General features: G+C 48.4%; 1 protein-coding gene across 4 annotated transcripts in view; it reads left to right on the top strand.

The window, feature by feature from the left end:
* The window catches only part of LOC120924587 (von Willebrand factor A domain-containing protein 5A-like), a 131,783-nt gene that overhangs the window by 21,439 nt on the left and 95,435 nt on the right, over positions 1-14,909 (top strand). The gene's annotated exons all lie outside the window — the stretch shown is intronic.

Here is a 14,909-nt window from a genome sequence, read left to right on the forward strand (position 1 = left end):
CACGGCCTTTTCCCATGATCGCGGCACGCTGCGGGCAGGATTTTCTAGGCAAGGCCCTGGCTTCGGCCTAGTCCGCCACGATCTTGGGAAAAGGCTGCGGACTAGGCCGAAGCTGCGGCCCTCGCCTAGAAAATCCTGCCCGCAGCTCGCCGCGATCCTGGGAAAAGGCTGTGGACTAGGCCGAAGCCTCACCTAAAAATCCTGCCCGCAGCTTGCCGCGATCCTGGGAAAAGGCCGCGGACCTAGGTTGAAGCCGCCTAGAAAATCCTGCCTGCAGCTCGCCACGATCCTGGGAAAAGGCCGCGGACTAGGCCAAAGCCGCGACCTCGCCTAAAAAATCCTGCCCACAGCTTCGCAGCGATCCTGGGAAAAGGCTTCGGCCTAGGCCGAAGCCGCGGCCTCGCCTAGAAAAATCCTGCCCGCAGCTCGCCGCGATCCTGGAAAAAGGCCGCGGACTAGGCCGAAGCTACGCCTCGCCTAAAAAATCCTTGCTTGCCGCGATCCTGGGAAAAGGCCGCGGACTAGGTTGAAGCCGCCTAGAAAAATCCTGCCTGCAGCTCGCCGCGATCCTGGAAAAGGCCGCGGACTAGGCCAAAGCCGCGACCTCGCCTAAAAAATCCTGCCCGCAGCTCGCTGTGATCCTGGGAGCGGCGTCCAGCCTCACGGCCTTTTCCAGGATCGCGGTGAGCTGCGGAGCAGGATTTTTAGGGGAGGCCGCGGCTTCCGCCTAGGTCCGCGGAGCGCCGACCTATGGAAAAAAAAAATCAAAAAAGAATCGATTTGATCAAAATTTGAATCGATTTGCGTGTTGCTGGGGAGGATCTATTGTTGCTGGGGAGGATCTATTGTTGCTGGGTAGAATCAGTTGTTATTAGGTGAGGGGGTCTAGTGTTGCTGGGGATCTATTTTACTGCCTTATTGACAAACTCAGTATAAAATACTTGGCACTACGTCATGATATTTAATTCTGTATACTCTGAAAGGGGCGGAACTGGTAGGTGGGCAGACACGAGGGGACTTGGGGGGGGGGTTGTGCTACACCTATTCTCCGAGAATAAAACCCCCCCCCTGGGGATCACCCCGCCATAGTTTCCGCACCTGTTCCCGTCCACCTGGTACTTTGGATGTCCTCACCCTCCGTTGTGTACTTCGGCTCCTCCTCTTCATTCTCTATAATATAAAACACATAATCTCACCATTAGTCAGGACACAGGAGGGACATGTTAGTTTTGGGTGGACTGATCCTTTAATATTTGTCTTCTTCTTCTCTCACCTCCTGTTTTACACACACAGGCACCGTTTCTCGGTCTATTGAAATTCCCTTTGTCTGTATTCCCCACAATCCTGACTCATATCTCTTGGCACTTCTTCAATAACTGATATAAAACCCTCCAGTGTGATGAGTGCGAGTCTTGCGATCGTAACGATTGGAGAGAGCGCCGCCGGGAGTGGGAAAGGAATTCCTTTTTTTCTGCAGAAAAGAGTGTGAGTCATCTTGGCTTCAGTCCGCTTGATTTCATAACGTGTAACACAGGGTTTGACAAATTTACTCGGCGTAACATTATCTTTCGCAATATAAAAAAAAATTGGACTAACTTTACTGTTGTCTTATTTTTTAATAAAAAAAAGTGTATTTTTCCCCAAAAAAGTGCGCTTGTAAGACCGCTGCGCAAATACGACGTGACAGAAAGTATTGCAACGACCGCCATTTTATTCTCTAGGGTGTTAGAATAAAAAAATATATATAGGGCAAGATTCAGGTAGGGGGACGTAAGTTTGTGCGGGCATAGCGTATGTTATTTACGCTACACCGCCGCAATTTAGAGAGGCAAGTGCAGTATTCACAAAGCAATTGCTCCGTAAGTTGCGGCGGCGTAGCGTAAATCTGCCGGTGTAAGCGCGCCAAATTCAAATTGGTGGTGGGGGGTGGGCATGTTTTATGTAAATAAAACATGACCCCACGTAAATGACGTTTCTCACGAACGGCGCATGCACCGTCCGTGAACGTATCCCAGTGCGCATGCTCCTTATCACGTCGCAAATAGTCAATGCTTTCGACGTAAACATAATTTACGCAAAGCCCTATTCGCGAACGACTTACGCAAATGACGTAAACGATGTGGATAAAGGTGTCCAATATGAAGCCCAGATGCTGGAAACTCGTGATCCGTATCCTTAAAAGGACTCCCGATATGCCATCCGATGTTATGTAGGAATAAAAGAGGCTCACATAGTGTAAAACCTTAATTTATTCGTATAAAAATAAGTGAAATACACTTACATTCCATTAAAATTTGCAGAGCATGAAAAGCTGGCCAGCTTCAGCGAATACAGCCCGTATCTGGGTAGAAAGAAAACGCGGTGACGTCAGAACACCGCCTCCCTACGTTTCGTCACAACAGGACTTGGTCACGTGACCAAGTCCTGTTGTGACGAAACGTAGGGAATCACGAGTTTCCAGCATCTGGGCTTCATATTGGACATCTTTATCCACATCTCTTACCATGCTGTTTTTGATCTCTTTTAACCTGGAGATCAACTCCATTCGGTAAGAGGCTTGATTTGACTGCGGTGGAGGTTCTTTCCTGTCAATCACTTTCTTGTGTGGATTTCCATATACACCTGAGAGATATACATATATTTTGCCTATGGGCGAACTTATTTATGTACACTAATATGAACATTCACGTGTTTTTATTCATTCAATATTTTTCAATTTAGCGCGATCTCTTTTCCTTTACACCTGAACGGACAGCCTGTGTGAAAGGTGAAGGGGGAAATGGATGGACATAAATATATACTAGGGCCCGGATTCACATACAGCGGCGCACATTAATGCCGCCGTAGCGTATCCCCTTTACGCTACGCCGACGCAGCTCAGAGAGGCAAGCACTGAATTCACAAAGCCAGTGCTGCCAAAACTGCGCTGGGTTTCCTAGGCGTAAGCCGGCGTAGGTGGAAGTGGGCGTGGGCCATGCAAATGAGGCGTGACCCCATGCAAATGATGGGTCGAGTGCCAGACAGATACGTATAACGAACGGCGCACGCACCGTCCCGTGGGCGTATCCCAGTGCGCATGCTCAGAATCACGTCGGAACTACTCCCTAAGATACGCCTGATCACTGCCTACGGCGTGAACGTAACCTACGCCTAGTCATATTCACGTCCTACGTAAAATACGCTGGCTTGTGTTCCCTGGTGCAGCCCTTTGCATGGATGCTGCTGAGTTACACCTCCTTTATGGGGCATAACTTTGCGCCGGACATATGACTTTACGCGCACTGCGTCGGGCGCACGTACGTTCGTGAATCGGCGTATCTCCCTCATTTGCATATGTGAATAGAAAATTAATGGGAGCGCCAAATGCGTCCAGCGTAAATATGCGGCCACTCTCTACGCTGGCGTAGACACGTTACATCGGTCGGATGAAGCATGTTTTTAGGCGTATCTTAGTTTCTGAGTCTGGCGCACAGATACGACGGCTCATATTTGCACTTACGCGGCGTATCTGGAGATATGTCGGAGTAAGTGCTTTGTGAATCCGGGCCTATGTATCCTTTTTCTAGGTATAATACCTGACATACAGTATAAGGCTCAGTTCACACTTGTGCAATGCGGGAACCAGCATGATTCCTGTGCGGGTTCCCACATCGCACCTGAATCGCCAGCAGTTCCCACTGACATCTGCGAACCACTGCGGGTGTCAATGTAAAGCTTAACAGATTGTAAAGGCTGCTTTTTTTCCCCTATAAAAATAACAAACATGTTATACTTACCTGCTCTGTTGCAGTGAATTTGCACAGAGCAGCCCAGATCCTCCTCTTCTCGGGTCCCTCTTTTGAGTTCCTGGCCCCTCCCTCATGTCGAGCGCCCCCCTACATCAAGCAGTTTGCTATGGGGGCACCCGAGCCGAGGTACAGCTCCCTGTGACCATTCAGACACAGAGCTGTGGCCCGGCCCCGCCCCTTCTCTCTCCTGATTGGCTGACTGAGTTTGATTGACAGCAGCGGGAGCCAATGGCACACTTAACCAATCAGGAGGGAGAGTCTCGGATGGCCAAGACACTCGTGGACATCGCTGGATAGAGATGGGGCTCAGGTAAGTATTAGAGGGGATGCTGCACACAGAAGACTTTTTATCTTAAAGCGGAGTTCCACCGAAAAAAAAAAAATTTATGTCAGCCGCTACAAATACTGCAGCTGCTGACTTTTAATATATGGACACTTACCTGTCCAGGGAGCCCGCCATAACAGCACCTGAAGCCGATCTGCCCTGCTGTCTTCTGGGAGACAGCGGGGGGGGGGGATGGAGAAGGCATCGGACGTGGCGTAGATACCCGAGGTGACCTATGCCCAGAAGTGGGAGCAAATACCTGGACCAGGTATCTGCTCCTTCCTCCCCCTGAAAGGTGTCAAATGTGACACCAGAAGGGGGGGGGGGGATTCCGAAAAGCGGAAGTAAAATTTTTGGGTGGAACTTCACTTTAATGCATTAAGATAAAAAAACCTTCTGACTTTACAATCACTTACGCCCCGGACCAATATGCAGCTAAATGCCCAGAGGTGTTTTTACAATTTGGCACTGCGTTGCTTTAACTAGTAATTGCGCGGTCATGCAATGTTGTACCAAAATGAAATTTGCGTCCTTTTCTTCCCACAAATAGAGTTTTCTTTTGGTGGTATTTGATCTCCTCTGCGGTTTTTATTTTTTGTGCTATAAACAAAAATAGAGCGCCAATTTTGAAAAAAATTCAATATTTTTTACTTTTTGCTATAATAAATATCCCCCAAAAATATATAAAACATTTTTTTTCCTCAGTTTAGGCCGATACATATTCTTCTACATATTTTTGGTAAAAAAAATCGCAAGAAGCGTTTATCAATTGGTTTGTGCAAAATTTATAGCGTTTACAAAATAGGGGATAGTTTTAATGCATTTTTATAATTTTTTTTTTTTTTTACTACTAATGGCGGCGATCAGCGTTTTTTTTTCGTGACTGCGACATTATGGCGGACACATTGGACAATTTTGACAAATTTTTGGGACCATTGTCATTTTCACAGCAAAAAATGCATTTAAATTGCATTGTTTATTGTGAAAATGACAGTTGCAGTTTGGGAGTTATCCACAGGGGGGGCTGTAGGAGTTAGGGTTCACCTAGTGTGTGTTTACAACTGTAGGGGGGTGTGGCTGTAGGTCTGACGTCATCGATCGAGTCTCCCTATAAAAGGGATCACACGATCGATGCGCCGCCACAGTGACGCACGGGGAAGCCGTGTTTACATACGGCTCTCCCCGTTCTTCAGCTCCGGGGAGCGATCGCGACAGGGCGGCTATAAATGAATAGCCGCCCCCTCATCCCGGATCGCTCCCACACGATTAACGACCGCCATATTTTTCCTGGGGGGGGGGGTCCCGATCGGACCCCCGACCCACGTCTAGGCAGCGACGTGCGGGCACGTCCTTCTGCCTGTCCGTGCCATTCTGCCGACGTATATGTACATGCGGCGGTCGTTAAGCGGTTAATGATACCCCCAGATCGGTTTGAAGAGTGCAGTGCAAACTGCAAAATGGTGCAGGAATCGGATCACATGTGTGTGAACGCCCATGCGATCCGATTCCAGTGCGAATCAAAAAAAGGGTCTTGCACCATTTTGGTGCGACTGCAATGCGATTTCAACCCTACGGTTTGTACGGCTGAATTCGCATTGCACGGACATCGCATGTGATCTGCACAGCAACGCGGTGCGAATCACAAATGCGATATCTGTGATCGCACAAACCCAGCCTTAGTGTAGCCCAACCCCCTAGAAGAGCCGCTGACTTGTTTTGTGATTTCTCTGCACACTTGAAGATGACTCACACCTCGCTTACCCAGTACTTATCGTCACACCTTGAGGTATTGCAAAGGATTTATTAGGCCAATCATACTGTAGCCTAAAGGAAGAGAGGATTAGCAAGTGTACTTATAGAGACAATCAATGAGACAGTGGCCCAGATTCACAACCGAGATACGACGGCGTATCTCCAGATACGCCGTCGTATCTCTGCGTTGCGCCGTCGTATCTATGCGACTGATTCTTAGAATCAGTTACGCATAGATATCCATTAGACCTGAAAGGCGTAAGTCTCTTACATCGTCGAATCTAAACTGCATTTTTTTTTTGACCGCTAGGTGGCGCTTCCGTCGAATTCCGCGTCGAGTATGCAAATTAGCTAGATACGCAAATTCCCAAACCTACGCGCGGCCGACGTAGTAAAGTTACGTCGTTTACGTTAGGCTTTTCCCGGCGTAAAGTTGCCCCTGCTATATGAGGCGCAGCCAATGTTAAGTATGGCCGTCGTTCCCGCGTCGAAATTTTAAAAAGTTACGTCGTTTGCGTAAGTCGTCCGTGAATGGGGCTGGACGTCATTTACGTTCATGTCGAAACCAATGACGTCCTTGCGACGTCATTTGGAGCAATGCACACTGGGATATTTTACAGACGGCGCCTTGCGCAGTTCGTTCGGCGCGGGGACGCGCTTGATTTAAATGATACACACCCCCTACCTGCCGAATTTGAATTCCGCCGGGTGATTTACGCGACGCCGCTGCAACTTACGGAGCAAGTGCTTTGAGAATACAGCACTTGCCCGTGTAAGTTGCGGAGGCGTAACGTAAATGAGATACGTTATGCCCGCACAATTTTGCGCGGCTGTACGTGAATCTGCCCCATTGACGTTACTGGGGGAGATTTGGTTAAACACCGGCAGTATTTTGAATAACAGTCATTACAGAAGTGAGCTGCATTTACATAGCAATATTATACAGACAGTCCTAACTTGCTATAACAGTCCCAAATTGGGCGCACTGGCCAATAAATGATGAGGAAAAGAAAGTTGGCTGGAAAAGTTGGGACCCTCGAATAAGACATAACAGATCAACCTGATGTTAGTCTCTTACCAGACCTCGGTCATCCTCTTCCGGGTCTCCAGACATGTGATCTGAGTCAGTTTAACCACTTAAGCCCCGGACCTTTAGGCAGCTAAATGCCCAGGCCAGGTTTTGCGATTCGGCACTGCATCACTTTAACAGACAATTGCGCGGCCGTGCGACGTGGCTCCCAAACAAAATTGGCGTCCTTTTTTTCCCCACAAATAGAGCTTTCTTTTGGTGGTATTTGATCACCTCTGCGGTTTTTATTTTTTGCGCTATAAACAAAAATAGAGCGACAATTTTGAAAAAAATGCAATATTTTTTACTTTTTGCTATAATAAATATCCCCCAAAAATATATATAAACATTTTTTTCCTCCGTTTAGGCCGATACGTATTCTTCTACCTATTTTTGTAAAAAAAAATCGCAATAAGCGTTTATCGATTGCGCAAAATTTATAGCGTTTACAAAATAGGGGATAGTTTTATTTTTTTTACTACTAATGGCGGCGATCAGCGATTTTTTTCGTGACTGCGACATTATGGCGGACACTTCAGACAATTTTGACACATTTTTGGGACCATTGTCATTTTCACAGCAAAAAATGCATTTAAATTGCATTCTTTATTATGAAAATGACATTTGCAGTTTGGGAGTTAACCACAGGGGGCGCTGTAGGAGTTATGGTTCACCTAGTGTGTGTTTACAACTGTAGGGGGGTGTGGCTGTAGGACTGACGTCATCGATCGAGTCTCCCTATAAAAGGGATCACTCGATCGATGCAGCCGCCACAGTGAAGCACGGGGAAGCCCTGTTTACTTACGGCTCTCCCCGTTCTTCAGCTCCGGGGAGCGATCGCGACAGAGCGGCTATAAACGAATAGCCGCGCCGTCGTCCCGGATCGCTCCCCAAGGGAATCCGACCGCCGCATGTAGCGGGGGGGGGGGGTCCCGATCGGACCCCCGACCCGCGGAAAGGCGGGGACGTACCTGTACGCCCATATGCCTGTACGTGCCATTCTGTGGACGTACATATACATGCGGCGGTCGGGAAGTGGTTAACCCAAAAGTGGGTTTTCCACTTTAAGCCCTCCTTCCCCCCCCCCCCCTCTTTCTATGTCACATTTGGCATGTCTTTTTTTTTTTGGTGGGGGGGGGGGTACCCAGGGCCGCCATCAGGAATTATGAGTGAGTGAGAAACTTGTATAGCGCAACACATGCGAACTGAATCGCCTCTGGGCGCTTGGTATCCATTCGCTGGGCCCTCAGAAGAGATGGGTCTTGATCTTTCTCCTGAAGGCCAGGTGGTTTACCTCCAATCGGATGGTGGTTGGTAGAGCGTTCCATAGTCTGGGTCCTTGGACCGCAAATCTTCGCTCTCCTTTGGACTTGTATCTGGCTTTGGGTATGTGGAGTAGATTTTGATTGGTGGATCGCAGAATGCGATTGGTGTTGTGAGCTTTTAGTTTCTCACATAGATATTGGGGGGCATTTCCCAGAATACACTTATGTATTAGACAGAGTGCTTTGAAAGTGATTCTGTCTTTTATGGGCAACCAATGAAGGGATCTCAACGAAGGATTGATTCCCATGGTTTTTTCCCAGTCACGAGTTGAGTGGCCATATTTTGAACGACTTGCAGACGAGTGATTTGGTATTTGGGGAGTCCAAGATAGAGAACATTTGCGTAGTCAAGTCTGGAGTTGATAAGTGTCCCCACCACGACTGCTATGTATTTTTTGGGATAAAGGGAGTGAGTCTTCGTAGTAGGCGCAGCAGATGGTGGGATCCGCTGACTACTGACTCTATTTGTGCATCATTGTCATGTAGGTGTCGAAGATGACTCTGAGACTTTGACTTGGTTGCTAGGGGTGATTGGATTGACTCAGAATGGCGGGGGCGTCCATGTTATTGCGGGATGAATCTTTCGATTGGCCTGAAACTGGAGAAGTTCTGTTTTTGAGCCATTGGCCCAGATTCAAGAAGCACTTGCGCCAGCGCAACCATAGGTTACGCAGCGCAATTGCTTACTTGCTCCGTGTAACGAGTGCTCCTGATTCAGGAACCTCGTTACACCGACTGCAGGCTAAAATCTGCGCGGCATAAGGCTCTTATGCCTCGCAGATATTAGGCTGCATTCTTGCGGGGGGCGCTAGGGGCGCTCCCATTGTGTATCAGGCGTGTAGTATGCAAATTGCATACTACCACTGATTCACAAGCTTGCGCGGGGCGGCCCCGCGCAAGCCAGGTACGGAGTTTCTCGTGCGGCTACTTTTAGCGCAAGGCTGGCCCCTTCTAATAGTAGAAGGGGGCGCCCTCATTGTGTATCAGCGTGTAGTATTGCAAATTGCATACTACCACTGATTCACAAGCTTGCGCGGGGCCCCCGCGCAAGCCAGGTACGGAGTTCCGTACGGCTACTTTAGCGCAAGGCTGCCCCTTCTAATAGTAGGGGCAGCCAATGCTAAAGTATAGCCGGCCTTCCCGCGCCATGAAATTTGAATTTCACGGCGTTTGCGTAAGTGAAACGTGAATGGCGCTGGACGCCATTCACGTTCACTTAGAAGCAAATGACGTCCTTGCGACGTCTTTTGCCGCAATGCACGTCAGGAAAATTTCCCGACGGAGCATGCGCTGTACGCTCGGCGCGGGAGCGCGCCTAATTTAAATGATTCCCGCCCCCGGCGGGATCATTTAACTTGCGCGCGCTTACGCCGGGCAAATTTGCCGGCGCGCCCTCGCAATTCACGGAGCTACTGCTCCGTGAATCGAGGGCAGCGCAAAATATTTGCGGGGGCACAGGGCAAAATCGTTGCCCTGCTCCCCCGCAAATATTGCGCAATTCTACTTGAATCTGGGCCATTGAGTTTAAGGTAACTCTTTGTCATCCACTTTTCTATCAGAGAAAGGCATTTCTCTAGTCCAAGAGATAATGATCCTTTTTGTTGCAGATGCGGAAATATAGTTGTGTGTCATCAGCATAAGAGTGGTAAAGTAACTTCTGGTTGCTGATGATTTCAAAAAGAGGGCGAAGATAGATATTGAAAAGAACAGGCGACAGAGGGGATCCCTGAGGGACTCCGCATGAGTCAGAAGTGAAAGGGCCCAATTTCACTATTTGTGATTGATTTTCCAAGAAGGAGGAGAACCAGGGTAAATCACATTCCGCAACTCCGGCTACTTCAACTAGCCGTGTCAGCAATAATTCGTGGTCTACCGTATCAAAAGATGCGCTCAGGTCCAGCAGTACTAGAAGACAAGATTCTCCTTCGTCTGCGGCCTAGGAATTATGGGGCCCCTTACACATTTTCAGGCATGGGCCCCCTGGAGCAGAGAACGGGGGGGGGGGGGGGGGTGCCGCCGCTAATTGAAAAGCGGGGAGATGCTGCCGCTGCGAATTGAGGTCGGGGGGCTTGGGTGCTGACGAACGAAAAAAAGGGGGGGTTGCCCTGGGGACCTCTGTTCCCCTTACGAAAAAAAAAATGTATATACCGTATTTATCGGCGTATACCGCGCACTTTTTTCCCCTAAAAAAATCACCGAGCCATCATCTCCTCTCAGCTGCACGTCACACACGCATGGTCCCGCCTCGCCACCAGCATTGGACCAGTGTTCTGTCTGTCACAGGAGATGGTCCAATGGCGGAGGCGGGACTGTGCGACGTGACAGCCGCCGAGTGGAGATGACGGCTCGGTGATTTCTGGCGGGCGCTCGTCCCCTCCTACCACTCTGAGGTATGCATAGGCCCGGGCACCTAGCCGGCGACAAAGTGCTGCTCCTCCCTGGGATTTCATACCGCCACCCTCTCTGATTGCGCTCTGACAAGGTAATTACGGATCTGACAAGCTTCTATTGTAACTACCAAGTAGTTCCAAAGTCCCTTTGCAGGCGGTTTATGTGTGGGAGGTAATTGGTGTACAGGTACAATTTGCTGTTGATCTTTGTACTTTACAACTAGCAACTGAAGATCAGTCCAAAAATACGACCCGAAGTTGACTTTGCACTTGAAAAGCCGGGCTCTATGTCATACGCGATTTCTTATTGTGCAAAGCACGCACTTCTTAGGCTGGTTTAATTTTAACTGCATTTACTATTTGCACTAAAAAAAAAACGTTTTTACAGAAAACTCCCTCTTAAAATTGGGGTGCGCGTTATACGTCGATAAAACGGTATATAAAAAAAAGGGGGTTAGCCATCTGGGGACCTCTGGGCCCTTTAATAAAAAGAAAAAAATATATATATAAAAAAAAGGGGGTTGCTATCCAGGGGCCTGGGGACCTCTGGGCCCTTTAACCACTTAAGCCCCGGACCTTTAGGCAGCTAAATGCCCAGGCCAGGTTTTTGCGATTCGGCACTGCGTCGCTTTAACAGACAATTGCGCGGTCATGCGACGTGGCTCCCAAACAAAATTGGCGTCCTTTTTTCCCCACAAATAGAGCTTTCTTTGGTGGTATTTGATCACCTCTGCGTTTTTTATTTTTTGCGCTATATACAAAAATAGAGCGACAATTTGAAAAAAATTCAATATTTTTACTTTTTGCTATAATAAATATCCCAAAAAATATATACATTTTTTTTTTCCTCAGTTTAGGGCGATACGTATTCTTCTACCTATTTTTGTAAAAAAAAATCGCAATAAGCATTTATCGATTGGTTTGCGCAAAATTTATAGCGTTAATTTATAGCGTTTACAAAATAGGGGATAGTTTTATTGCATTTTTTTTTTTTTTACTACTAATGGCGGCGATCAGCGATTTTTTTCGTGACTGCGACATTATGGCGGACACTTCGGACAATTTTGACACATTTTTGGGACCTTTGTCATTTTCACAGCAAAAAATGCATTTAAATTGCATTGTTTATTGTGAAAATGACAGTTGCAGTTTGGGAGTTAACCACAGGGGGCGCTGTAGGAGTTAGGGTACACCTAGTGTGTGTTTAGTACTGTAGGGGGGTGTGGCTGTAGGTGTGATGTCATCGATTGTGTCTCCCTATAAAAGGGATCACTCGATCGATGCGCCGCCACAGTGAAGCACGGGGAAGCCGTGTTTACATACGGCTCTCTCAGTTCTTCAGCTCCGGGATTGATCGCGACGGAGCGGCTATAAACAAATAGCCGCGCCGTCGTCCCGGATCGCTCCCCGAGGGAACCCGACCGCCGCATGTAGCGGGGGTGTCCTGATCGGACCCCCCACCCGCTAGAAGGCAAGGACGTACATGTAAGCCCATTTGCCTGTACGTGCCATTCTGTGGACGTACATATACATGCGGCGGTCGGGAAGTGGTTAATGAAAGAAAAATATATATGAAAAAAAAAGATTTTTATTAAAAAAAAGAAAAATAAGAAAAGGGGGGTTGCCATTCGGGGGCCTTGGGAACCTCCGGGCCCCTTACAAAAAAAAAAAAAACAGGGGGTTGCCATCCGGCCCCTAGGGACCTCCGGGCCACTTACAGGTGTACTGCCTGTACCCCCCTGATGGCAGCCCTGGGGGTACCTAGTTTTGACAGGCACCTGCTCCCACTTCCGCTGGGGCTGCCCTCTTCAGCCTATTATGAATGCTGCTGCCAGACTCATCCACCTTACCCACCGCTCAGTGTTTGCCACCCCTCCCTGCCAATCCCTACACTGGCTCCCGATCGCTGAGCACATTAAGTTCAAACTACTAATCACAACATACAAAGTCATTCACAACTCTGAGCTACACCTCTAAATATCACCCAAACCGTCCTCTCCACTCCTCTCAGGACCTCCTACTCTCAAGCTCCCTTATCTCCTCCTCCCATGCTCATCTTCAGGATTTTTTCCAGAGCCTCTCCCATCCTCTGGAACTCACAACCTCAACCTGTCCAGCTATCCCCTACGCTACCTTCAGGCGATCCCTGAAAACTCATCTCTTCAGGGAAGCCTATCACGCCTCCAACTAATCTTTTACCACTTCCATCAGCTCATTCCCCGCATTTTGTACCACCTGCCCCACCCTATTAGATTGTAATCTCTTCTGAACAGGGACCTCTTAATCCTCTTGTATTTTATTGTATTGTCTCCCTTTTATTTTGTGAAGCGCTGGGTAAACTGTTAGCGCTATATAAATTCTATAATAATAATACCCGCCCTGAGCAGAAGTTCTCCTCTCCCCCTCCCTCTCTGCAGTCTTCTGGGATACGTGACAGGTCCCAGAAGATTGCCCCGGCCATTGAGGAGCAGTGCGCACCGGCTGAGAAGCCACAATCTGTCACAGCTGGGTGGCCACACTTGCAATGCCGGTGCCGCAAGAGACAAAGGAGAGAGGCGGTGGTTTGGGCGGACGCATGGCTGGACCGCGGGACACTTGAGTGTGTGTTTATTAAAAGTTAGCAGCTACAAATGTTTTTAATAAACAGAAAAAACGTCTGGAACTTCGTTTTTGAGGCCTCACACAGGAAAAAGAAAATGCTGTGATTTCTCTCTTTCAGTCCTGATGAGACAGTAACTCTTTTCCTTCCTTACAAGGTGTAGGAGTGTTCTGTAGTGCAGTCTGGTCTCACCAGGCAACTAAATTGTACCGTGCGATGAGCATCTCATTGGCCCGGATTCAAGAAGCAATTGCGCCTGTGTAACCATAGTTACGCAGCGCAATTGCTTACTTGCCCCGGCATAACAAATGCTCCTGATTCAGGAACCTCGTTACGCCGACTGCAGCCTAAGATATGCGCGGCATAAGGCTCTTATGCCCGCATATCTTAGGCTGCATTCTTGCGATGGCCGCTAGGTGGCGTTCCCGTTGTGCTCAGCGTATAGTATGCAAATTGCATACTAACGCGATTCACAACGTTACGCGAGCCCTGCATACGCAGTTTACGTTGTTTCCGTACGGCGTTTTCGCGTAATAGCAGGGCAGCCAATGTTACGTATGCCCGTCGTTCCCGCGTCGCGAAATTTCAAATTTACATAGTTTGCGTAAGTGATTCGTGAATGGCGCCGGACGCCATTCACGTTCACTTGGAAGCAAATGACGTCCTTGCGACGTCATTTGCCGCAATGCACGTCAGGAAAGTTTCCCGACGGAGCATGCGCTCTAACGCTCGGCGCGGGAGCGCGCCTAATTTAAATGATTCCCGCCCCCTACGGGATCATTTAAATTGCGCGCGCTTACGCCGGGCATTTTGCCGGCGCGCCCACGCAATTTACGGAGCTACTGCTCCGTGAATCAAGGGCAGCGCAGTAAATTTGGCGGGGGCGCAGGGCAAAAACGTTGCCCTGCGCCTCTGTAAAAAATGCGCAAATCTACCTGAATCCGGGCCATTGTTTCTCTAAGTTCTTACCCCGATTGTGGTCAGCTATAGCCATACCCCACCAACTTTTGAGATGGGAACGAAGGACTCCTATTACCAAAAGAATGTAGTCTTAGGACACACCCTCTGCCACGCCCCCTTAAAGGAGAATAATGCAAAAAAAAATATACACTCACAAGTGCTTTTTTCAATATTAAAATATATAGGCTGGATTCAGAAAGATCAGCGGATCTTTCTGCTGGCGTAACGTATCTCAGATACGTTAAGTCGCCGTAAATTTGGGCGCAAGTTCCGTATTCAGAAAGAACTTGCGCCCTAGGTTACGGCGGCGTAACGTATGTGGGCCGGCGTAAGCCCGCCTATTCAAATGGGATGTTGTGGGCGTGTTTTATTAAAATTTAACATGACCCCGCGTATTTTACGTTTTTTGTGAACGCCGCATGCGCCGTTCGTGAAAAAATCCCAGTGCGCATGCTCGAAATTACGCCGCAAGTCGTCATTGCTTTAGACGTGAACGTAACTTACGCACAGCCCTATTCGCGAACGACTTACGCAAACAACGTAAAAATGTCAACATTCGAAGCGGGAAGGACGTCCATACTTAACATTGCGTACGCCTCATAAGACCAGGAGCAACCTTACGCCGAAAAAGTGTAATGTAAACGACGTAAAAAAAATAGCGCCGGGCGTACGTACATTTGTGAATCGGCGTATCTACCTAA

This window comes from Rana temporaria, chromosome 1 (assembly GCF_905171775.1).
Source record: "Rana temporaria chromosome 1, aRanTem1.1, whole genome shotgun sequence".
Classification (NCBI taxonomy): Eukaryota; Metazoa; Chordata; class Amphibia; order Anura; family Ranidae; genus Rana; species Rana temporaria.